Below are 27004 nucleotides of genomic sequence, written 5' to 3'. Positions count from 1 at the left end.
ATGGCAGTGCATAAGAAAATAGAGGGTTTTGTTATAAAAAGGAAACATGAAGGATCTTTACAATACTGCAGTTCTTTAATATCTTAACTGTAATAATAGATACATGAGCCAATAAAGTCCATAACTGTGTAGAAGTTAATGTAAATGTTCTCTCACACACAGACATACACACACACAAATGAGAATAACCAAAACAACTGGAAAGCTATGAATTAAATTTTAGTGTCAATATCCTGTTTGAGATACTGTACTACAGTTTTTACTTACTGTACAAACTTAAAAATCTTACTATGAGAAGTAACTTAGCAAAGTGTTTAAGAGATCTCCCTGTATTCCTTCTTGTGCTGCTATGCTGTGCTCAGTCTCTTCAGACGTGTCTGACTCTGGGACTCCATGGACTATAGCCCACCAGGCTCCTTGGTCCATGGGATTCTTCAGGCAAGAATACTGGAGTGGGTCTTCCTGACCCAGGGATTGAACTCGTGTTTCCTGTCTCCTGCATTGTAGGCAGATTCTTTACCCATGGAGGCACCTGTGAAGCTCTTTCTTTCTTGCTCAGTTCAGTCACTCAGTCGTTTCTATTTGTGACCCCATGGATTGCAGCACGCCAGGCTTCCCTGTCCATCACCAACTCCTGGAGCTTGCTCAAACTCATGTGCATCAAGTCAGTGATGCCATCCAACCATCCTTCCTCTCTCATCCCTGTCTCCTGTCTTCACTCTTTTCCAGCATCAGGGTCTATTCCAGTGATTCAGCTCTTCGCATCAAGTGGCCAAAGTATTGGAGTTTCAGCTTCAGCATCAGTCCTTCCAATGGATATTCATGACTGATTTCCTTTAGGACTGGCAAATCTACAATCATCTCAATTTAAAAAAAAAAGATTAAAACTACAAAATAGAAATCCATTAGTCCAAATGCTTATAGTGAAAAACATTCTGGGTTTAAAATCATCTTTAACATAGTGCTATGGAAACAAAGCTAAATTTATTGTCTTATATGAATTAATAATGCTAGAGCTCAACTAAAATAGTTATTTTGTGTGGTGTGTGTGTGTTTATGTATTACTGCAGGATTTGGTTGTTGTTGTTGTTGTTGTTGTTGTTTTGAGAACTTTAAGATATCCTCACTGTATCTAATCTTTAAAAAATTTCCTTCATTGTATTTATGATTCAGTCTTCACTAATGTCAAGAAATTTAATTCAGAGAAAATGCATTGTATTGATATTCTTGTTGTTCTTGATAATCTTTTCTGAACTTCCCAATAGTTGAGCCTTTTCTTCTATATTATCTCTCATACTTTTATCTCTGTGTATTCTTATGTTTTAGATTCAGGGATATTTCTTCAAATTTATGTTTTAATCTCACTATTTGGTTTTAGTTTTCAGGAAATGCTGTTTATTTTATGATCCTTTTTTAATGAATGTAATATTTCTTTTACACTCTGAATTTTTTAATTGAAGTATAGTTGACTTTTCACAAGAGTTTATTTAGAATTTTGGTTTTCTGTTTCTTAGTTCTGGTCTGGCACATGATCATTTTGCTGGAGAATCTTAAGTTCAACCATGGGAATTCAGTCACTAATGTCCATTATTTCTGCTCAAGTCATTTCATAAAATGTTTTGTTTTTTTTTTAAACAAAGAGATTATTTCCAATCATCCCATATGCATGGTGGATAAACATGGGCAATCATCCCTGTGATCTTACATTCAACCCAACTTCTCACTCCTGCCTTCTGGAGCCTAGTAAGCAGCTCAGCCAGCTCATCAGTTATAACCCTTTTTGCTTGTCAACTAAACCGTGGCTTCTCATCTCATCAGTCAACACTGTGCGTACTGTTTTTTATCTTCCAGAAATTCCCTAACATTTCTCACTTTTTCATGGCCTTTATTTGATATTCTTCATTGTTGTGTTTTTTGCTATTTGTTTTGTTTTAATATTATTTCAATGTGCCAAGAGAAAGAAGAAATATGTATTTGTATTGTTCACAATTTTCAAACATAAGTCACAATTAAAGTATTCTCAGCATAAAAATATAACTGCTATACATTTTACCAGTAGTAATTTTAAAATCAATAAATATTTTTCTTTTCCTCCAGAAATATAATTGAAAACTAAAGTCATAATTATATTTGACAAGCTCACAAAGAACTGATATCTTTCTTCATACAACTCATGCTTAATGTGATTTTGGCTACTAGCCTTTCAAATTAAAAATAACCAAATTCAACTTCTTCCAAAGTATTTTGAAATTCTTATTAGAAATAATTTTATCTATAGAGAAGGATTTCCCCATATTATTTGTTACTAAGTCAATGTGAGGCATGGAGTACTCAATCAATTAATACTTGTTATGATCACAAATATACTTTTAATGTATAGTGATATGCAATTTTGTGCTCTGTGAATCTTGGTTTTCTAACCTTATTTTTCCCATTCCAAAATCAATCTCCCTTCTGACCTTGTCATAAGTTTCACTGACATTAAATTCACTCATCTCAATGGAGCAGAAAAGTAAAAGGAGAATCACTGTTTGGAACTACTGACACACTGTATACTTATTTAGCTCAAGAACCAAAACATCCAAGTAATCTTAACCGTGCCAATAATAGCAAAATGTCTTCTGAGCCCCTCAATCTCTTACCAGCTACAGAACTTCAATTATGCACCTATTTTTTTCCAGCCTGACATTCTATTTTCCAGTGAGGCCTTTTTGTGTAACTCTGTCTTCCTGATTAGAAGACTGGAACAAAGGCAATGATGAAAATAATCACCAAGTAAAACACTTAAAACACAGGAGAAAAAGCAATCATGAACACTCCTGAATTAACTACTTTCTGTGAAGATTTCTGTTAAGATGAAATATTATTTATCATTTAGAGGATGCTGTTAAGAGTCAATTAGTTATGAAAGATGAGAGGAACAGAAAATTTGTGTTAAGGCAGTTTGACTTTATGAATAAGCAAACACTGATCCTGTTGGGTTTCTCTGTATAGCTACCAAAAAAAAAAAAAAAGGTTTCACAGAATTTAGAAAAGAGAAGACCTAAGTTGAAGAAGTAAATTAATGTAATCTTGTAATTCTAAAACCACTGTGGAAGTTAAACTCTCTCACAGTCAGGCTTGGGTCAGGCAATGGCTTACTTCCCACCTGGGGCTTCCTAGGTGGTGCAAGCGGTAAAGAATCCACCTGCCAATGCAAGAGACACAAAAGACGTGGGTTCAGTCCCTGCAACAGGAAGATCCTTTGGCATATGAAATGGTAGCCCACTCCAGTATTCTTTCCTTTAAAATTCCATGGACAGAGGAGTCTGGCAGGCTACAGTTCATGGTGCCACAAAGTAGCAATGTGACTGAGCACACAAAATGTAAACAATAGAAACATAAAATTCAAATTTAATTTTTCTTTATCTTACCTGTAAAGCTTGAAAATTGAGGGAGGAAGATGCATAGGGTAGGAAAACTGTCTAGGTTGTTCTAGACAGTTTTAACATTTAGGGTAGTAAAACTTGCTAGGTTGTTCTGGACAAGAATAATTTTGAAAAAAATTATTATTTTTTATCAACTAGAACAACAGAATACACAACTGTTACTCTTCCTGTCACTCCCATTGTTCTGCCTGGAAATATTATTCTTGCTCAAGTAATAATTAGGGTCGAGCTCTCTGTCTTATCTCCTTACTCACAAGGGTACAGTATTTGGTTCTGCTATTGGCAACTTGAAATTTTTTAAAACAGTATTTTTAAAAATTCTGTTTTGTATGTTAAGTCTAAGGGACAGTGGATCACATGCATGAATAGAGTGTTAATAGGTGATATGTCTCCAGCTCTTTTCTCTGCAATTCAAGGCCGTTCAAGCAGTGTTCTCTGTGCCCAGTGAGCATATAATTCTCATTGGCCTTTCTGATTTTGTGCACACAGGATATCTTAGAACATCTGGATCGTTACTCAGTTCAGTTCAGTCTCTCAGTCGTGTCCAACTCTTTGCGACCCCATGAATCGCAGCACGCCAGGCCTCCCTGTCCATCAACAACACCTGGAGTTCACTCAGATTCACGTTCATCGAGTCAGTGATGCCATCCAACCATCTCATCCTCCTTCATCCCCTTCTCCTCCTGCCCTCAACCCCTCCCAGCATCAAAGTCTTTTCCAATGAGTCAGCTCTTCGCATGATGTGGCCAAAGTACTGGAGTTTCAGCTTCAGCATCATTCCCTCCAAAGAAATCCCAGGGCTGACCTCCTTCAGAATGGACTGGTTGGATCTCCTTGCAGTCCAAGGGATTCTCAAAAGTCTTTCCAACACCACAGTTCGAAAGCATCAATTCTTTGGCGCTCAGCTTTCTTCGCAGTCCAACTCTCACATCCATACATGACCACAGGAAAAACCATAGCCTTGACTAGAGGGACCTTAGTCGGCAAAGTAATGTCTCTGCTTTTGAATATGCTATCTGGGTTGGTCATCACTTTTCTTCCAAGGAGTAAGCATCTTTTAATTTCATGGCTGCAGTCACCATCTGCAGTGATTTTGGAGCCCCCAAAAATAAAGTCTGACACTGTTTCCACTGTTTCCCCATCTATTTCCCATGAAGTGATGGGACCGGATGCCATGATCTTCATTTTCTAAATGTTGAGCTTTAAGCCAACTTTTTCACTCTCCTCTTGCACTTTCATCAAGAGGCTTTTTAGTTCCTCTTCACTTTCTGCCATAAGGGTGGTGTCATCTGCATATCTGAGGTTCTTGATATTTCTTCCGGCAATCTTGATTCCAGCTTGTGTTTCTTACAGTCCAGCTTTCTCATGATGTACTCTGCATATAAGTTAAATAAGCAGGGTGACAATATACAGCCTTGACATTCTCCTTTTCCTATTTGGAACCAGTCTGTTGTTCCATGTCCAGTTCTAACTGTTGCTTCCTGACCTGCATACAGATTTCTCAGGAAGCAGGCCAGGTGGTCTAGTATTCCAATCTCTTTCAGAATTTTCCACAGTTTATTGTGATCCACACAGTCAAAGGCTTTGGTGTAGTCAAAAAAGCAGAAATAGATGTTGTTCTGGAATTCTCTTGCTTTTTCCATGATCCAGCGGATGTTGGCAATTTGATCTCTGGTTCCTTTGCCTTTTCTAAAACCAGCTTGAACATCAGGAAGTTCACGGTTCATGTATTGCTGAAGCCTGGCTTGGAGAATTTTGAGCATTACTTTACTAGCATGAGAGATGAGTGAAATTATGCAGTAGTATGAGAATTCTTTGGCATTGCCTTTCTTTGGGTTTGGAATGAAAACCAACCTTTTCCAGTTCTGTGGCCACTGCTGAGTTTTCCAAATTTGCTGGCATATTGAGTGCAGCACTTTGACAACATCATCTTTCAGGATTTGAAATAGCTCAACTGGAATTCCATCACCTCCACTAGCTTTGTTCATAGTGAAGCTTTCTATGGCCCACTTGACTTCACATTCCAGGATGTCTGGCTCTAGATGAGTGATCACACCATCGTGATTATCCAGGTCATGAATATATTTTTTGTACAGTTCTTCTGTGTATTCTTGCCACCTCTTCTTAATATCTTCTGCTTCTGTTATGTCCATACTATTTCTGTCCTTTATCGAGCCCATCTTTGCATGAAATATTCCCTTGGTATCTCTAATTTTCTTGAAGAGATCTCTAGTCTTTCCCATTCTTTTCTTTTCCTCTATTTCTTTGCACTGATTGCTGAAGAAGGCTTTCTTATCTCTTCTTGCTATTCTTTGGAACTCTGCATTCAGATGCTTATATCTTTCCTTTTCTCCTTTGTTTTTTGCTTCTCTTCTTTCCACAGCTATTTGTAAGGCCTCCCCAGACAGCCATTTTACTTCTTTGCATTTCTTTTCCATGGGGATGGTCTTGATCCCTGTCTCCTGTACAATGTCACAAACCTCATTCCATAGTTCATCAGGCACTCTATCTATCAGATCTAGGCCCTTAAATCTATTTCTCACTTCCACTGTATAACCATAAGGGATTTGATTTAGGTCATATCTGAATGGTCTAGTGGTTTTCCCTGCTTTCTTCAATTTCAGTCTGAATTTGGTAATAAGGGGTTCATGATCTGAGCCACAGTTCAGCTCCTGGTCTTGTTTTTGCTGACTGTATAGAGCTTCTCCATCTTTGGCTGCAAAGAATATAATCAATCTGATTTTGGTGTTGACCATCTGGTGTTGTCCATGTGTAGAGTCTTCTCATGTGTTGTTGGAAGAGGATGTTTGCTATGACCAGTGCATTTTCTTGGCAAAATTCTTAGTTTTTGCCCTGCTTCATTCTGCGTTCCAAGGCCGAATTTGCCTGTTACTCCAGGTTTTTCATGACTTCCTACTTTTGCATTCTAGTCCCCTATAATGAAAAGGACATCTTTTTCTGGTGTTAGTTCTAAAAGGTGTTGTAGGTCTTCATAGAACTATTCAACTTCAGCTTCTTCAGCATTACTGGTCGGGGCATAGACTTGGATAACTGTGATATTGAATGGTTTGCCTTGGAGATAAACAGAGATCATTCTGTCGTTTTTGAGATTGCATCCAAATACTGCATTTCGGACTCTTTTGTTGACCATGATGGCTACTCCATTTCTTCCGAGGGATTCCTGCCCGCAGTAGTAGATATAATAGTCATCTGAGTTAAATTCACCCATTCCAGTCCATTTTAGTTCACTGATTCCTGGAATGTCTACATTCACCCTTGCCATCTCTTGTTTGACCACTTCTAATTTGCTTTGACTCATGGACCTGATATTCCAGGTTCCTATGCAATATTGCTCTTTACAGCATTGGACCTTGCTTCTATCATCAGTTACATCCACAGCTGGGTATTGTTTTTGCTTTGGCTCCATCCCTTCAATCTTTCTAGAGTTATTTCTCCACTGATCTCCAGTAGCATATTGGGCACCTACTGACCTGGGGAGTTCCTCTTTCAGTATCCTATCATTTTGCCTTTTCATACTGTTCATGGGGTTCTCAAGTCAAGAATACTGAAGTGGTTTGCCATTCCCTTCTCCAGTGGGCCACATTCTGTTCAGATCGTTACTAGATCCTTTAATTCTCGCTGGCAAGTGAAGAAGGAGGGACATGGTGTAGAACTGGGAATTTTTAAGTTTAATTGTATTCCATTAATTTAATTGTACTTTATCATTTTAGTTAAGGGTCCATCTCTCAAAGTGGCATATATTACCTCTTTCACTGTCATGTGCAGTACAATGTGCTATATATCATGGGATTTACTATCAAATATTTCTTTGATGATTTCTATCTTAAGAAGTCTAGTTTCTGAAAGTGTGTGTGTTAAATCGCTTCAGTCTCATCCACCTTTAGGCGACCCTGTCCACTATTGCCTGCCAGGCTACTTTGTCCATGAGATTCTCCATGCAAGAATACTGCAGTGGATTGCCATGCCCTCCTCCAGGGGATCTTCCCAACTCAGTGATCTAACTTGCATCTCTTATGTCTCCTGAATGGGCAGCCCGGTTCTTTACCACGAGTGCCACCTGGGAAGTCAATTACAACAATGCCACATCATGAGAATCATGGGCTCCAGAGACAGCTCTGATGCTACCTTCTCTTTATACAATCTCCCTAAACTGTTTTCCTTTTCAATAGTATATTGCTGCTTCTTTTAAAGAATGTCTATCGTATCACCCAGTCCTAGATCTCTTTTTCTATCTTTGTTGTGGCTAATCTTATTTCTAAGAGGAGCACAGTTATTTGAATTATATGAGAATTAAATTATTGCAGTTGAATCAGGGTTGCAGGAAAAAATATATATATATATACCAATTCAAAGAGCTAAATCTAGTATCTATAACATATTTTTCTTCAAATAGTCTTTTTGCTTTATGTTAAAGGCAGTTGTTTTGAATTCTGTTATACTGTAGTCCGCCAACTCAATGCAGAGATTTTTCTTAAAACAATTTCACTTAGTAGGTCCCCTAAAACACACACACATAAACTGTTTTTCTCATTTTTTAAATTAGTAGTGGCATAATTGTTTCTTAGACTTTTAGAGGCAAGTTCAGACAATACAGTTTGGTTCAATGAGAGAAAATCACATTTTTATTTCTCCTCAGGCAACTTTGATTTATTTCAACTGTTTCTGAAAGAATGGAAGTCCCACCTGATTGCCCACTGCTTGATTTCTACTGAGCTTTTTCGTTGCTAGTGTTCCTTATTAACAGGAGAATCTAGAGATGGGAAAATGACTCACATTCGAAAAGAGAAGAGCAAAAATGTGAGAAGCAATACTACTTTTATTTTCCCTCATCTCACCTGTTGAGGAATAATAATGAGAACTCTGTAAGATAAACTCAACAAGTACAGTTTCTGGTAATGGTTAAAACATAATTGTATGAGAAGGAAGAAAGATACTATTCAGTCACTGGTGATTTTGGTGTTTGTTTATCAAGTAATTTTAACAGTACCAAACCAAAAAAAGTATAATTTTTATTAAAATTATTAAATTTTATTAAAATAAATCAATTATGTACTTGAGTATTAGTCAACTTTCCCTGATGTATGCAATGACAATAAAAAACTCTAACATCTTAGAAGCATAAAATTACATTAGTTTAGTCCTTGCTTTAATTTTGTGTCTGTGGTTTTCATGTGCCTTGCCTCTACTCTGCATGCATCACCTTTCAGAACTCAGGCTGAAGGAAGAGCCGTGATCTGGAACATGCTATTCATACGGCAAAGGGACTAGAGCAAGAGAGCTGATGGTAACAGGCAACAGCACATAAGGCTTCCTTTGAGATAGGCTCATACCATTTCAGGCTCATTTTATTGGCTGAAGTAAGTCACATGGCCACACTTGACACTGGAAAGTGGAAGTACTACATTGGCCAAAATGCTTATGGAGAAACAGAAACATCTTATGGAAAAACTTAAATGAATTTTTTGGCCAACCAAATATATTTCACCTACAGAGAGGCAATGCAAGTTACATAGCAATGTGCCAAGCTGTGTAAACCTCAAATACAAAAAAAAGAGGGAGGAGCAAATGATTTGGAATCATAATACAATCTGCCATACTTGTTGACACACTTTCTGGTGGGAAGAAATCTAACCTTTTTCTTTCTTAAAAAAATGAGTTCTTCAAATTATACCTACTATGGTGTAAAAGTTACAGAAGGCAGAGTAGGAATATTTTAATTCTGTAATATTTGAGGTAATTAGAAATTTAAAAAGATAATGTAAAAATTCAGAGGAAGATAAAATACTCATTATTATACTGTATATATATTGTTTTTTACTAAGAGAAGAATGCACTTTAATCAGAGAATATTAGGGTTTTTTTTTTTTTTTTTCCTTTTACTTCAAGCATACTCTCTCTTCAGGGATCAGCTACTATTTTATAGTATGTAGTTATGTGCCTGATTAAGTGACATTATTTCTCAGGATCTTTTAAGGTCAAGGTGGTCAATTAGACTTAAATGGGAGTTGACAGATGGCGTTCTGAGAAAACTTTGGGACAGAGGGTTAATCTGAACATTTTTGCGGTCAGTTTCTTCCATTTCCTTCTTCCTGCCTAAATCTTAAACATAATGGTTGATGAACTCTAATTATTTGTACCTTGATCTTGAAATTAGAAGCTGAGTGCTAAGAATGTTGGAGTCAAATATTAAAGATGTTGGCATCTTTGGAGGAAATATGTAGCTTTTCTATCAGTCCTGGAGCACTTAACTCTATACTTCCTTTATTAGAGGGTGATATAAACTTTAATTTTGTTTGAATCACTATGATTTCCTATTTCTCTTACTAGCAGTTGGTCACAATTATTGTATGGTACAAGGCTTAATCAGAAACATTAACTAAAAGTTGAGGAGATCCCATTGTAGATTTTCTAACAGAAATCTTAGTCGATGTTTAACTGGGAAATAAGATAATGAAGAATAAAATTCCAAAGTACAAAATCAAGATTTTGATGCCCAAGACCAGAAAGATGAGTAAAGCCAAAGAAATGGTATTGTAACAAATAAGATTATGAGTTCATAAAGCTTAAATATTTAGTTGTAATAATAGATATAGACACATGTCTTTGAATATATATACAGATACACTCACTCACACACACAAATCAATAAAAAGTCAAATCAAATAGACTCCTCAGTGATACTTAAACTGGGGCACTACAAAACTATGAGCCCTTAGTTAAGTAGATTGATATGTTCTCTCCTACAGGTCACTTGGCATCAGTGTCAGCCACTTGTCTTGCTTCTACAGACTTCTCAACAATAGCTATTCCCATAAAATGAGAACTGTTCAAATGTTTTTATTGGCAATGGACTGGCACTTGTGAACACATTAGTGCCCCAGTTGTTCTTATAATTTATCTACCAGTTCAACATTTTTTTTTTTTCTTGTTAGCTTCTACTGGGAGTAGAACCACTCCCCTACCAAAAAAAATAAAAAATAAAATAGAACTTCTCACTCAATTCTGAAGAATCTCTGTTGCAAGTAACCTGGATACCCTTTTCCAAACAGTGGGCTAACCAGGTACACCAAAATATTTCTTAAAGCCTATGCTGTGCTATCTCTGTCTATTCCCGATTTTGTCCCCCCTCACTTATTTATTATCACTTGAAGACAGCAAATCTAAGAGGTCTTTTTGTTCCTGAAAGTTTTAAAACCTTTGCAATATGCCAAAGCAGGCATCTATAATTTAATATGGATTAAGATGAAAAGTAAGAAAGTAATGTTCTCAAATGTTTACGTGAGGAAATATCACTAATACACAGGGATGATTTATCGTCTAAAGCAGGTGTAATCACCACACATTAAAAAGTTCACATAGAATCAGTTCAGTTCAGTTCAGTTCAGTTCAGTCGCTCAGTCGTGTCTGACTCTTTGCCACCCCATGAATCACAGCACTTCAGGCCTACCTGTACACCACTAACTCCCGGAGTTTACCCAAACTCATGTCCATCGAGTCGGTGATGCCATCTGGTCATTTCATTCTCTGTTGTCACCTTGTCTTCCTGCCCCCAATCCCTCAGTATCAGGGTCTTTTCCAATGAGTCAACTCTTCACAATAGGTGGCCAAAATATTGCAGTTTCAGCTTCAGCATCAGTCGTTCCGATGAAAACCCAGGGCTGATCTCCCTTAGCATGGACTGGTTGGATCTCCTTGCAGTCCAAGGGACTCTCAAGAGTCTTCTCCAACACCACAGTCCAAAAGCATCAATTCTATGGCGTTCAGCCTTCTTCACAGTCCAACTCTCACATCCATACATGACCACAGGAAAAACCATAGCCTTGACTAGATGGACATTTGTTGGAAAAGTAATGTCTCTGCTTTTCAGTATGCTATCTAGGTTGGTCATAATTTTCCTTCCACGGAGTAAGCGTCTTTTAATTTCATGACTGCAGTCACCATCTGCAGTGATTTTGGAGCCCCCAAAAAATAAAGTCTGACACTGTTTCCACTGTTTCCCCATCTATTTCCCATGAAGTGATGGGACCAGATGCCATGATTTTTGTTTTCTGAATGTTGAGCTTTAAGCCAACTTTTTCACTCTCCTCTTTCATTTTCATCAAGAGGCTTTTTAGTTCCTCTTCACTTTCTGCCATAAGGGTGGTGTCATCTGCATATCTGAGGTTATTGATATTTCTCCTGGCAATCTTGATTCCAGCTTGTGCCTCTTCCAGCCCAGCATTTCTCATGAGGTACACTGCATATACGTTAAATAAGCAGGGTGATAATATACAGCCTTGATGTACTCCTTTTCCTATTTGGAACCAGTCTGTTGTTCCATGTCCGGTTCTAACTGTTGCTTCTTGATCTGCACACAGATTTCTCAGGAGGCAGGCCAGGTGGTCTGCTTTTCCCATCTCCTTCAGAATTTTCCACAGTTTATTGTGATCCACACAGTCAAAGGCTTTGGCATAGTCAAGAAAGCAGAAACAGATGTTTTTCTGCAACTGTCTTGCTTTTTTGATGATCCACTGGATGTTGGCAATTTAATCTCTGGTTCCTCTGCCTTTTCTAAAAGCAGCTTGAACAACTGGAGGTTCATGGTTCATGTGTTGGTGAAGCCTGGCTTGGAGAATTTTAAGCATTACTAGCCTGTGAGATGAGTGCAATTGTGTGGTAGTGTGAGCATTCTTTGGCATTGCCTTTCTTTGGGATTGGAATGAAAACTGACCTTTTCCAGTCCTGTGGCCACTGCTGAGTTTTCCAAATTTGCTGACATATTGAGTGCAGCACTTTCACAGCATCATCTTTCAGGACTTGAAATAGTTCTGCTGGAATTCAATCACCTCCACTAGCTTTGTTCCTCGGAGAAGGCAATGGCACCCCACTGCAATACTCTTGCCTGGAAAATCCCATGGTCGGAGGAGCCTGGTGGGCTGCAGTCCATGGGGTCGCTAAGAGTCGGACACGACTGAGCGACTTCACTTTCACTTTTCACTTCCATGCATTGGAGAAGGAAATGGCAACCCACACCAGTGTTCTTGCCTGGAGAATCCCAGGGATGGGGGAGCCTTGTGGGCTTCCGTCTATGGGGTCACACAGAGTCGGACACAACTGAAGTGACTTAGCATCTTTGTTCCTGGTGATGCTTTCTAAGGCCCACTTGACTTCACATTCCAGGATGTCTGGCTGTAGTGAGTGATCACATCATCATGGTAATCTGGGCCATGAGGATCTTTTTTGTACAGTTCTTCTGTGTATTCTTGCCACTTCTTCTTAGTATCTTCTGCTTTTGTTAGGTCCATATTCTTTCTATCCTTTATCGAACCCATCTTTGCAGGAAATGTTCCCTTCATATCTCTAATATTCTTGAAGAGATCTCTAGTCTTTCCCATTCTGTAGTTTTCCTCTATTTCCTTGTATTGATCCCTGAGGATGGCTTTCTTATCTCTCCCTGCTATTCTTTGGAACTCTGCATTCAGATGCTGATATCTTTCCTTTTCTCCTTTACTTTTCACTTCTCTTCCTTTCACAGCTATTTGTAAGCCCTACTCTGACAACCATTTTGCTTTTTTGCATTTCTTTTTTTGGGGGATGGTCTTGATCCCTGTCTCCTGTACAATGGCATGAACCTCCATTCATAGTTCATCAGGGACTCTATCAGACCCAGTCCCTTAAATCTATTTCTCACTTCCACTGTATAATCATAAGGGATTTGATTTAGGTCATACCTGAATTGTCTAGTGGTTTTCCCTACTTTCTTCAATTTAAGTCTGAATTTGGCCATAAGTAGTTCATGATCTGAGCCACAGTCAGCTCCCGGCCTTGTTTTTGCTGACTGTATACAGCTTTTCCTTCTTTGGGTGCAATGAATATAATCAATCTGATTTTGGTGTTGACCATCTGGTGATGTGCATATGTAGAGTCTTCTCTTGTGTTGTTGGAAGAATGTGTTTGCTATGACCAGTGCATTTTCTTGGCAAAACTCTATTAGCCCATACCCTGCTTCATTCCTTATCAAGGCCAAATTTGCCTGTTACTTCAGGTGTTTCTTGAATTCCTATTTTTTCATTCCAGTCCCCTATAATGAAACAGGCATCTCTTTTGGGTGTTAGTTCTAAAAGGTCTTGGAGGTCTTCATAGAACCGTTTAACTTTAGCTTCTTCAGCGTTACTGGTGGGGCATAGGCTTAGATTACCAATATATTGAATGATTTTCCTTGGAAATGAACAAAGATCATTCTGTCTTTTTTGAGATTTCATCCAAGTACTGCATTTTGGACTCTTTTGTTGACCATGATGGCTACTCCTTTTCTTCTAAGGGATTTCTGCCCACAGTAGTAGATATAATGGTCATCTGAGTTAAATTCACCCACTCCAGTCCATTTCAGTTCACTGATTCCTAGAATGTCGATGTTCACTCTTGTCATCTCTTGTTTGACAACTTCCAATTTGCCTTGATTCATGGACCTAACATTCCAGGTTCCTATACAATATTGCTCTTTATAGCATTGGACTTTGTTTCTATCACCAATGACATCCACAATTGGGTACTGTTTGCTTTGGCTCCATCCCTGCTTTTTTTTTTTTTTTTTTTTACGATGTATGCATTTTTATTTAAAGCCTATTGTGCAGCAATAGTATTAAATTGTTTTACCCCTTTTTTGTTTGTTTGTTTAATTTATATTTATTTATTTTAATTGGAGGCTAATTACTTTACAATATTGTATTGATTTTGCCATACATCAACATGAATACACTACGGGTGTACATGTGTTCCCCATCCTGAACCCCCCTCCCCGTACCATCCCTCTGGGTCATCCCAGTGCACCAGCCCCAAGCATCCTGTATCCTGCATTGAACCTGGACTGGCGATTCATTTAATATATGATATTATACACATTTCAATGTCATTCTCCCAAATCATCCCACCCTCTCCCTCTCCCACAGAGTCCGAAAGACTGTTCTATACATCTGTGTCTCTTTTGCTGTCTTGCATACAGGCTTATCATTACCATGAAACTGGAGCCTATTATACAGAGTGAAGTAAGCCAGAAAGAAAAACACCAATACAGTATACTAACACATCCCTTCATTCTTTCTGGAGTTGTTTCTCCACTGATCTCCAGTAGCATATTGGGCACCTAATGACCTGGGAGTTCCTCTTTCAGTATCCTATCATTTTGCCTTTTCATAGTGTTCATGGGGTTCTCAAGGCAAGAATACCAAAGTGGTTTGCCATTCCCTTCTCCACTGGACCACATTCTGTCAGACCTCTCCACCATGACCCGTCTGTCTTGGGTGGCCCCACATGACATGGTTTAGTTTCATTGAGTTAGACAAGGCTGTGGTTCATGTGATCAGATTGGCTAGTTTTCTGTGATTATGGTTTCAGTGTATCTGCCCTCTGATGCCCTTTCACAACACCTACCATCTTACTTGGGTTTCTCTTACCTTGAACGTGGGTTATCTCTTCACTGCTGCTCCAGCAAAGCACAGCCGCTCTGCTCCTTACCTTGGATGAGGTCGCCCCTCCTGACCTTGACTGTGGAGTAGGTCCTCTTGGCCCTCCTGCGCCTGCACAGCCACTGCTCCTTGGGTGTAGGGTAGCTCCTCTCTCCCTCCTCCCTTGACCTCAGACGTGGTAGGCTCATCTCGGCTGCCGCCCCTGACCTCACAACCAAATAATTATACAATTTAACAATGTTTTTGATTAATCATTATCACATTTATAGAGAATGTGTTTCCTGGAGAAACTGAAAATATTTGGTTGAAGTAAAGAGAATATCATTAGTGTATGTGTGTTGGAATATGAAGAAAGAGAAGAAGAGAAGGAATATGGGGGAGGAAGAGAAGGAAGAGTGTGTAAAGTTGCATTTTAAGCAGAGGATGAACTGAACAATGTTGGAAGTGAGCAAGGAAAAGCTAGCTAAAGACCAAAGAATAATAAAGAAGCTAGATACTAGGCAGCTTGTTAGTGGCTTACAGATTAGCATGTTTCAGCTACTTAAATACTTCATCAACTCTTGTTGACTAGAATCATAAATTCACATTTAGATATTTCAAAGTGAAAGTGAACTAATATGACACTAATATCCTAGTTATGTGGAGATGCTGAGGTAGTGTCTTTGTTTTGCAGGATATTTTGCTGCTCTTATTCCAATAACTAAATATGTATTCTTTTTTCATAATTGCCAAACAATGGGTAGATGAAAATTATTAAATGATTCTTAAAATTAATATCTTTGGAATTATTCAATAAACTGTATTAAATTTTCTTTTAATATAAATAAGCTAGTGTTTTCTTTTCACTTACATTCCTTTTTTTCCTTGGAAAAGAAGAGAGTAATTATAAACTTTTTTCTACTCCAGAATCTGCCTCTTAGAAATGTATCATTTGCATTCAAGTTCTTACAGTTTAATGTGTCCCTTTAAAGTTATTTTCTTCATTTACGTTTCATATTCTACATAGTACAGAATAGCTAGCTATCTTGTTGAAATAGAAATGTCCACAGTAGACTCTTTTTTTTCCTTTCAAAAATGATTTCAAGCCTGATAAAGAAAGAAAAAGATAAAGCCAGCAAAACACTTGTCATATTTTGTAAGTGCTGCACTTGTTTCAGGCATTTGGGAAAGAACTGAATATATATTATTTGATTTACTTTACTGTCTGTCGGAGTACATTTGGTTTTGTGTATTTTAAACAGAGAGACTGAAATGACTTTATAAACAATATCCATCAAAACAACTTGGAAGTCACTTAAGATGCTGGTGTTTATATGAACTCAAAATAGTTTTTCCATCCAAGTTGTTTTGAGTGCTTCTGTTAAAGGAATGTAGAAGGAAGGAGATGAGAAAAAGCAAAGCAAAAAAGCTGAAAGGTTTAAACTGGAAATATAACTTTAAATATTGCTAGTGCTTTCAACTAATAAGTTTCTATCTGATAGTAATGGATGTCAACATTTGGTCTGAAGTTAAAGCACTTATTGAAAAGCTCCACTGGCTAAATATGAAATTCCATTTGTAGCAAACTTGCACATGTTCTAATTGATTCAATGTGTTTACTCAAAGATACTCAATTTAGGTATTCTGAATTGATTTATTACCATTTAGAAGAGTAACTAGGATTGTTATTCTTATTATTTGGGTTTAGAATATCAAATCAGCTTTGGAATATACCATGGCAAGTATTTAATAGCACACATCATTATTCATAAGGAAGGAAAGGAATAGATATTGCCCCATAAAAGAACAGAAAGATTTAGGAAGTTGGTAGAGAATTATCCAATTTGAAATCTGGCCAGGAAATAGTTCCTGACACCCAAATTCTCCATTGGCAATATGTTCTCTGCTATTTTAGATGGCCATGAACAGCTGTAACATTAGTGTTGTAGCTAAGTGATGAGACAACTGGTGAGCCAGTGTATTGACTTCTAATCCCAAACTCTTGTTTATGAGACTCTCTCTCTTCTCAACATTAGCCTGTTTTGTGGAGGTCTGTGGAACTTAACCCATGTAGTGTAGTCATTAAATTTTCTGCCAAGGTCCCCAAAATTAGAATGACTTGATTAATTTGTATGTAGCAATGATATTATCTGATAAGATGAATCTGTATGATCCAGATTAGAAGGGACAAGTAAATGAAAGGAAACTCAGTCTTTTAGATTCAATCAGAATAGAGCTTAAAGACAAACCACCACTGTCTCTACAATAATCATCACAGCCACACTGCCCTTTATAACAATTCTATTTTCAGTTGTGGCAGTTTATCTCAGTGTATCCTCTTGCCTAAATAACACCCCTCCAGGGCACAATAATACTTCAAACTTTCATGTTAAATTCTCAGTGAACTTCTGACCATGAGCAGCGTGGTATGGAAGTATGATGACCACTCAGTCACCAAATTGATGGACAGCATGTTTTTCTTTGCAAGAATAAGTGTGATTAGTTTTTGCAAACTGACATATTTGAAACATCTTCTCTGCATGCCATTTGTAAATAACTTGAGAAAAAGCACGTATCTGTAAGGCCAAACACAAATGTTAAAATTGTACAGAAAACTCACATAACTGATAGAGACTGCCTTGTGCAAGTAGAAATAATATCTACCCTTGACTATATCCTGTCTCCACATTACCTCTCTTAACAAACAAAATACATAACTTTTGGGGAAAAAAAGAAGAGTCAGTGAAGGAGTAAAAGTAATAATAATAATAAAGTTGTTCCAGCAGCTTATCCAAAAAAGATTGTTATCTCTAGGCTGATAGCTTCAATGGACATGTTTAAGTATTTGCCTCATTTGAACTCACAGTAGCATTAGGTAGTATTAATCAATCTCTTTCTTTAGAAGTTTTCTTTTCCTTCAGCTTTCATAAATAATACACTCTTCTGCCAAAACACAATACCTATCTTTTTGACCAATTTATGTTAGTTTGTATTAATTTCTCCTATTCATTTTAGATTTTAGATAGTGGAAGTCCCCAAGATTCGGTCTAATTTCTCATCTTTTTATTATATAATTTCTTCTTTGACAATCACATTCACATCTGAGGTCTTATTAATACTTGCTTATAATCTCTTTACCAGAGCGCACTTCTGAGTTATAGACTCTTATCATCATCTTCCTGTATAGCAGTTGCATTTGGATGCTTCAGAGGCAGTTAAATCTCATCATATGCAAAATCAAATTCAGTTTTTCCCTTTAATATCATGCCCTTCCCTAGCATTCTCTGTTCTAATGAATGGGACTGCCATCCATCAACCTAAGCAGACTAGTTTCAAGGTCTCAATCCTTGCTTCTTTACTCTCATAACAAATAAATTTCCATGTTCTTTATTTATATTTTCTAAATATCAATCTGTCCCTAATGCTACCTGTGGTTAAAGTCTAACTCTCTGGTTAAAGTCTACCTCAGTTGGACTGTTACAACAGATTCCATCTCATTCGCACTTTCCATCTTGACCACTTTACATTTGCTCTCAAAATGAAGTCATGGTAATGTATTTTAAACATAAACATATTTGTGTTATTGTTAAGCTAAGAATCTTCCAAAGATTGTCAGTTGTTCTTGAAATAGATATGAATTCAAGATTCAACCCATGGCTCTCTCTCTCTAGAGAGGCCTTCTCTCTCTCTCTCCCGAATTTTTATACCACTATTCATCCCTCATTATTTCATCTATGTTGGCTTCTTTAAATCTAAAACTTCCACTTTGATCTTCCTACTCATGTCATTGCACCAGCTTCACCCTGAAAAAATAATACCTCAAGCAAATTACCTCCTTCTCAATCATAATCTCAGCTTCATCATCTCCCCTTGTGGTGAGCCTATATCAGTCACACAGCCTAGAAATTGACATGAAATAATTTCCATAACTCAAATTTTTCCTTTTATCACAATATATAATTTTTAATGTCTTTCTAATTAGGTGATGAGCTCCACAGAGTAATATCCATGTCTATTTGTATTCACATAAATGATAAACTAGTGCCTGAAATATACATATTAAATACTCAAGAACTGTTTTTAAATGTTTAAAGGAAAGACCTGGTTTATTTTGTGTATCATCAAGCTGGGTTTCATCATGATAGTTACTACATATCACCTGTGTTCTCTCACTTTTTCACATCATAACTTTAATAGCATCATTTTTCTAATGCGGTCTCAATACCATTTATGATATATGATGAAACACAAAATAAAGTTAAGGATTTCTTTAAAAAGTATGTATGTTTCAAATGATTTGTCTATTATATTGTATTAGCTTTGAGATATTTGATATGCTACTTAACTGCTTTGGTTTAGTTTATCTATAAAAATGGGAAATAATAATATTGATTTATGAGATTATGTGAGGGTTATATAAAACAGTCTAACATTCTAAATGCTTATTCAATAAATATGAGCAAATGTTCTCAATCAGACTTTTCATGTATTGGAAAATTTGAGGGAATATACAAGGTGATGGGTTTCCCAAGTGGCTCAAGTGACAAAGAATCTACCTGCCAATGCAGGAGACACAGCCTTGCTCTCAGGGTCATGAAAATCCCCTGGAAAAGGAAACGGCAACCCACTCCAGTATTCTTGCCTGGGAAATCCCATGGACAGAGGAGCCTGGCGGGCTATAGTCCATAGGGTTGCAGAGTTGAAGTTGACTCAGCAACTGAGCATGCACATATGCATACAAGGTGCTGCTGGTTATAGATGCTTTAATTTCGATGGATCAGTCAGTGCAGAGTTCTGTAGTAGAAATTTGGAATCTATTCAAAAAATGATGTATAAAACAGTTGTTTTTCCCCGCTCAGTAATGATGTAGCTTCATAAACTCTAAGGGCGGTACAGGAAAAGGACACTATCCCAGATCTTCAGACACTTGTAAAAAGAAAAAATATGGCAAAATAATGGTCAGCAATTCATCTTTGGCATAAATGCTTAAAGTCTATGCAGATGTTTCTAGTTCTAGCCTTGGCTTGGGTATTGACTTACAGTAAAAACTGCTTAATTGGCTTCTATAAAGAATGTACTTATTCTGGACTTGATGTTTAAAGAGGATATTCATTTTGATGAGGATTATTATAGTTGAAGAATTTTCTACTTCAAGTCAGTATGTTTCTGGAAAAATTATTACAAAGTCTAGAGATAACCAGAATAAAAAACAATTTATATAACAGCTGAATTATAATAAAAGATGATATGTATTTTGCACTATTTTTCAGTAATTCTGAAAATGATTCGCTCTTCACAATTATTTTTATTTTGGGGGATATAGTTTTAATTGGCTGTCATGTTTAGTTTGTTGTCACGCAATATTATCCACTGAACATAGAGATACATAGGAAAATGCTTAAATTTTTGTTCTAATTTTAAATGGAACATATATCTACTGCAGTCATCAGTTGATTACACAAACTTCCTTTATTTTTTTGTACAGAATTATAGTTGGAAAGCAGTTTCAAGTGTCTTTCCCAGAGGTAGAAATGATCTGAAAAATAATATGTGAACACCTTCACTGATTCCATTCAGTAGATTTGTCTCACTCCAAATATACTTCTAGGTACCAGAAAGTTATAGATTTATACACAGATATATAGACAAGAATGAAAAAAAACTCAAACTGGGAAAATGTTTTGAATGTTAAATTACTCCTGTTAATCTATATATTGGAGAAGGAAATGGCAACCCACTCCATTATTCTTGCCTAAAGAATCCCCATGAACCGAGGAGCCTGTCAGGCTACAGTCCATGGGGTTGCAAGAGTTGGACACTGAGCAACTAAACCATCACCATTAAACCATAGCCAATCTATATATATATTGTGTTGTTCAGTCACTAAGTTGTGTCCCACTCTGCAACCCCATGGACTGCAACAGCCAGGTTCCTCTGTCCTCTACTATCCCCTGGAGTTTGCTCAAATTCATACCTACTGAGTTGGTGATGCTATCTAACCATACTATTCTCTGCCACCCCCTTTTCCTTTTGCCTTCAATCTTTCCCAGAATCAAGGTCTTTTCCAATGAGTCAGATCTTTGCATCAAGTGACCAAACTTTTGGAGGTCCAACTTCAGCATCAGTTCTTCCAATGAATATTCAGTGTTGATTTCCTTTAGGATTGACTGGTTTGATCCTCTTGCAGTCCAAGGAACACTCAAAAGTCTTCTCCAGCACCACAATTTAAAAGAATCAATTCTGTGGTGTTCAACCTTCCTTATCTTCCAACTCTCATGTTCATACATGACTACTGGAGTTTATATATGATAGTTTATGGTGAACAATGTCAGATTTGAGATCTCCTAAGTAGAAGACTTAGCTTTGGGACTGAAGCACAGGCTTTATCACACAAATGATTTTGTGTAACAAAGTTTTATTAAAATATGAAAAGGGACAGAGAAAGCTTCTGATATAGACATCAGAGGAGGATGGAGATTGCCTGCTCATTAGGCTTAGCAAGGGAGCTATGTGCCTTATTACAGTAAAGGGTCTTAACAGACCCACTCCCATAATATATGTCTTAAGATTACACGATTAGTCAGAAGGTTCTTTTTAAGGAGAAATATGTCCTTGAGCAAGATACATTGTTATATTGACTAAGACAAAGCAATGTAGAAAAAAGTTTGTCCTTTTCTCCTCCTTGAGAGCCTTGGACCCTTTTCTCCTTCTGAAGGGTCCTGGACCCCTTCCTCCTCAAGGGCCTCAAACACCTTATCAACCTACCTAGGGATGAGCTCTTTCATTTCCAACTGTTTCTTTTAGGATAATATAGTTGCCAAGGGGAAAGGGGCATTGCTCTAATTCTGTAGCTACTTCCTGCTTGCCAGGGGCACAGGCCCTAAATTGTTGAGGCAGCGTATTCTCCTAACCCTCATATTGAGGGTCTCTGATCCAGGGGCCTCAAGTAATAATTGGAGGAGATTGTGGCACTCGTAGGAGCTTGAACAACCATTTATAGCTTAAAAGCTTTCAGACAGTTAGAAACAAAACCCATTTTGCAGTTACAGTTGTAAGGCAAAACAGTCATTAAATCAAATTAAAACACAATCAAAATTAAAAGTTACATTATGTCCATAGTTACATCAGTCCATCTTAGAATTGTTAGATGTCATCAAACCAAGCAGTGACATCACATATGATTGTTGTTGGTGAAAGTATTCACAGGGTTGAAGAAAGCCCTTCCCTTGAAATGAAGAAACCCACTATAGGAAGCCTTCAATTGATGAGGAGGTTGAAAAGCTGAAAGCTGAGTCATGTAATTAATTATAAGGCTTCAGGATCTATGATAATATCTGTGTATCAAAACAGCCTGTCATACACACAGTCTCTTCTTCTTAGGGGCAGTCCAAACCCTCTTTAAAGCCATGGGTAAAACTTTAAACCAACTGTCTTGTGTTTCCTGAGTTAGCTTCCACAGATGCATCTTAATAATGTCATTAGCCTTTTCAACTTTTTCTAAAGATAAGGGTCCCCAGAAATAGTGTAAGTGACACTCTATTCCTAGAGCTTTCGATACCCCTTGAGTTACAGCATTTTTTAAGGTGGAGTATTGCTGCTCTGAACGTTAGGGTTTAAGATACCACTTACATCATGAGAAGTCAGTACAGTAAGATTTTGTCCACTAGTACCTTATGAAATTTATGCATTAGCAAAACAATAGTAGCAATTGCCCTTAAGTTAAGTTCAGTCACTCAGTCGTGTCTGACTCTTTACGACCCCATGAATTGCCGCATGCCAGGCCTCCGTGCCCATCACCAGCCCAGAGTTCACTCAGACTCAGGTGCATCGAGTCAGTGATGCCATCCAGCCAGCTCATCCTCTGTCGTCCCCTTCTCCTCCTGCCCCCAATCCCTACCAGCATCAGAGTCTTTTCCAGTGAGTCAACTCTTTGGATGAAGTGGCCAAAGTACTGGAGTTTCAGCTTTAGCATCATTCCTTCCAAAGAAATCCCAGGGCTGATCTCCAGAATGGACTGGTTGGATCTCCTTGCAGTCCAAGGGACTCTCAAGAGTCTTCTCCAACACCACAGTTTTGTTTTTTTTTTTTTAAATTTTTATTTTTACTTTATTTTACTTTACAATATTGTATTGGTTTTGCTATACATTGACATGAATCCACCACGGGTGTACATGAGTTCCCAATCCTGAACCCCCCTCCCACCTCTCACCCCATATCATCTCTCTCGATCATCCCCGTGCACCAGCCCCAAGCATCCTGTACCCTGTATTGAACATAGACTGGCGATTCGTTTCTTACATCATAGTATACATGTTTCAGTGCCATTCTCCCAAATCATCCCACCCTCTCCCTCTCCCTCAGAGTCCAAAGTCCGTTCAATACATCTGTGTCTCTTTTGCTGTCTCACATATAGGGTTATTGTTACCACCTTTCTAAATTCCATATATATGTGTATTGGTGTTTTTCTTTCTGGCTTACACCACAGTTTAAAAGCATCAATTCTTCGGGGCTCAGCTTTCTTCACAGTCCAACTTTCACATCCATACATGACTACTGGATAAACCATAGCCTTGACTAGAGGGACCTTAGTCGGCAAAGTAATGCCTCTGCTTTTGAATATGCTATCTAGGTTGGTCATAACTTTTCTTCCAAGGAGTAAGCGTCTTTTAATTTCATGGCTACAATCACCATCTGCAGTGATTTTGGAGCTCAAAAAAAATAAAGTCTGACACTCTTTCCACTGTTTCCCCATCTATTTCCCATGAAATGATGGGACAAGATACCATGATATTCATTTTCTAAATGTTGAGCTTTAAGCCAACATTTTCATTCTCCTCTTTCACTTTCATCAATAGACTTTTTAGTTCCTCTTCACTTTCTGCCATAAGGGTGGTGTCATCTGCATATCTGAGGTTATTGATATTTCTCCCAGCAATCTTGATTCCAGCTTGTGTTTCTTCCACTCCAGCGTTTCTCATGATGTACTCTGTGTATAAGTTAAATAAGCAGGATGACAATATACAGCCTTGACATTCTCCTTTTCCTATTTAGAACCAGTCTATTGTTCCATGTCTAGTTCTAACTGTTGCTTCCTGACCTGCGTACAGATTTCTCAAGAGGCAGATCAGGTGGTCTGGTATTCCCATCTCTCTCAGAATTTCCCACAGTTTGTTGTGATCCACACAGGCAAAGGCTTTGGCATAGTCAATAAAGCAGGAATTGATGTTTTTCTGGAACTCTCTTGCTTTTTCCATGATCCAGTGGATGTTGGCAATTTGATCTCTGGTTCCTCTGCTTTTTCTAAAACCAGCTTGAACATCTGGAAGTTCATGGTTCACATATTGCTGAAGCCTGGCTTGGAGAATTTTGAGCATTACTTTACTAGCCTGTGAGATGATTGCAATTGTGTGGTAGTTTGAGCATTCTTTGGCATTGCCTTTCTTTGGGAGTGGAATGAAAACTGACCTTTTCCAGTCCTGTGGCCACTGCTTAGTTTTCCAAATTTGATGGCATATTGAGTACAGCACATTCACAGCATCATGTTTCATATTTGAAATAGCTCCACTGAATTCCATCCCCTCCACTAGCATTGTTCATAGTGATGCTTTCTAAGGCTCACTTGACTTCACATTCCAGGATGTCTAGCTCTAGGTGAGTGATCACGCCATCATGATTATCTTGGTAGTGAAGATCTTTTTTGTGCAGTTCTTCTATGTATTCTTGCCACCTCTTCTTAATATCTTCTGCTTCTGTCAGGTCCATACCATTTCTGTCCTTTATCGAGCCCATCTTTGTATGAAATGTTCCCTTGGTATCTCTAATTTTCTTGAGATCTCTAGTCTTTCCCATTCTTTTCTTTTCCTCTGTTTCTTTGCATTGATCGCTGAGAAAGGCTTTCTTATCTCTCCTTGCTATTCTTTGGAACTCTGCATTCAGATGCTTATATCTTTCCTTTTCTCCTTTGCTTTTCACTTTTCTTCTTTTCACAGCTATTTGTAAGGCCTCCTCAGACAACCATTTTGCTGTTTTGCATTTCTTTTCCATGGGGATGGTCCTGATCCCTGTCTCCTGTACAATGTCACTAACCTCATTCCATAGTTCATCAGGCACTCTATCTATCAGATCTAGTCCCTTAAATCTATTTCTCACTTCCACTGTATAACCATAAGGGATTTGATTTAGGTCATACCTGAAAGGTCTAGTGGTTTTCCCTGCTTTCTTCAATCAAAGTCTGAATTTGGCAATAAAGAGTTCATGATCTGAGCCACAGTTCAGCTCCTGGTCTTGTTATTGCTGACTGTATAGAGCTTCTCCATCTTTGGCTGCAAAGAATATAATCAATCTGATTTCGGTGTTGACCATCTGGTGATGTCCATGTGTAAAGTCTTCTCTTGTGTTGTTGGAAGAGGGTGTTTGCTATGACCAGTGCATTTTCTTGGCAAAACTCTATTAGTCTTTGCCCTACTTCATTCCGTATTCCAAGGCCAAATTTGCCTGTTACTTCAGGTGTTTCTTGACTTCCTACTTTTGCATTCCAGTCCCCTATAATGAAAAGGATGTCTTTTTTGGGGTTTTAGTTCTAAAAGGTCTGGGAGATCATAGAACCCTTCAACTTCAGCTTCTTCAGCATTACTGGTTGGGACATAGACTTGGATAACTGTGACATTGAATGGTTTGCCTTGGAGATGAACAGAGATCATTCTGTCATTTTTGAGATTTCATCCAAGTACTGCATTTCAGACTCTTTTGTTGACCGTGATGGCTACTCCATTTCTTCTAAGGGATTCCTGCCTGCAGTAGTAGATATAATGGTCATCTGAGTTAAATTCACCCATTCCAGTCCATTTTAGTTCGCCGATTCCTAGAATGTCAACGTTCACTCTTGCCATCTCCTTTTTTACCATTTCCAATTTGTCTTGATTCATGGACCTGACAATTCCAGGTTCCTATGCAATATTGCTCTTTACAGCATCAGACCTTGCTTCTATCACCAGTCACATCCACAGCTGGGTATTGTTTTTGCTTTGGCTCCATCCCTTCCTTCTTTCTGAAGTTATTTCTCCACTGATCTCCAGTAGCATATTGGGCACCTACTGACCTGGGTAGTTCCTCTTTTAGTATCCTATCATTTTGCCTTTTCATAGTGTTCATGTGGTTCTCAAGGCAAGAATACTGAAGTGGTTTGTCATTCCCTTCTCCAGTGGACCACATTACCCTTAAAGAATGTGGCAATAGCCTTTTTTTCAGTAACAAACTAAACTCTGATCCTGTGGGCAAGCTCAAAGTGGTAGCATGAAGGAGAGAGTTTGAAAAGCCTTAAAAGCCATTTGAGTTTCTGGGGTCCAAACCAGCTCATCGTTTTGGGCTTGCTGAGTCTCAGTTATAAGTTGATATAGGCCAGGCAAGTTCCCCATAACCCAGAATCCAAATGCAGCAATTGCCTGTATTGCCCAAGAATCCTCTCAATTGTCTTAAAGTCATAGATAGGGGATAATTTAGTATAGGTTTAACTCTAGAAATCATCCTTCAGATCAATGACTGGAAAATATTTGACTCAATCAGGAATTTCAGACAAAGTATAAGGATTAGGAACTTATTATTTGTATATCTTGAACAAGTTTCCACTTATCATTTGACTTTTTTCACACTGAATAAAAGGAGTGTTGTATGGACTGTTACAGGAAATTAATAGTCCTGCAATTTTCAATTAAATTTTAAATTTTCAATGATGGGTTTTAACCCTTCCTTAACCCCGAGCTTTGTGGATACTGTTTTTGATGTGGAAATAGGTGAGGATCTTTGAGCTTGATAATGACATGAACAGCATTTTGTGTTCAACTCATAGTTTTTCCATCAGCCCACATTTTAGAATTTACATTTGTGCAATTAATGGGAGAGAAAGAGCAGGCTCAATATTCATGAAAACAAAGGCCTGGACCTTGGTCAGTATATCCCTCCCCAAAAGGGGTGAGGGATACTCTGGCATGATTAGAAACTCATGAAAAAAAATAGCACAGAGTCTCAGTTGCAGCTTAAAGAACGACTGAAATAATATCATTTGGTTCATCCAGACAGCCCCATTATGGTAGTGAGTAAAGAGGAAAGCAGACCAGGATGTTCAGTGGGGGCAGA

This window comes from Budorcas taxicolor, chromosome 2 (assembly GCF_023091745.1).
Source record: "Budorcas taxicolor isolate Tak-1 chromosome 2, Takin1.1, whole genome shotgun sequence".
In the NCBI taxonomy this organism is placed as follows: Eukaryota; Metazoa; Chordata; class Mammalia; order Artiodactyla; family Bovidae; genus Budorcas; species Budorcas taxicolor.
The sequence above is the reverse complement of the archived record's forward strand: the minus strand, read 5'-3'. Positions refer to the sequence as shown.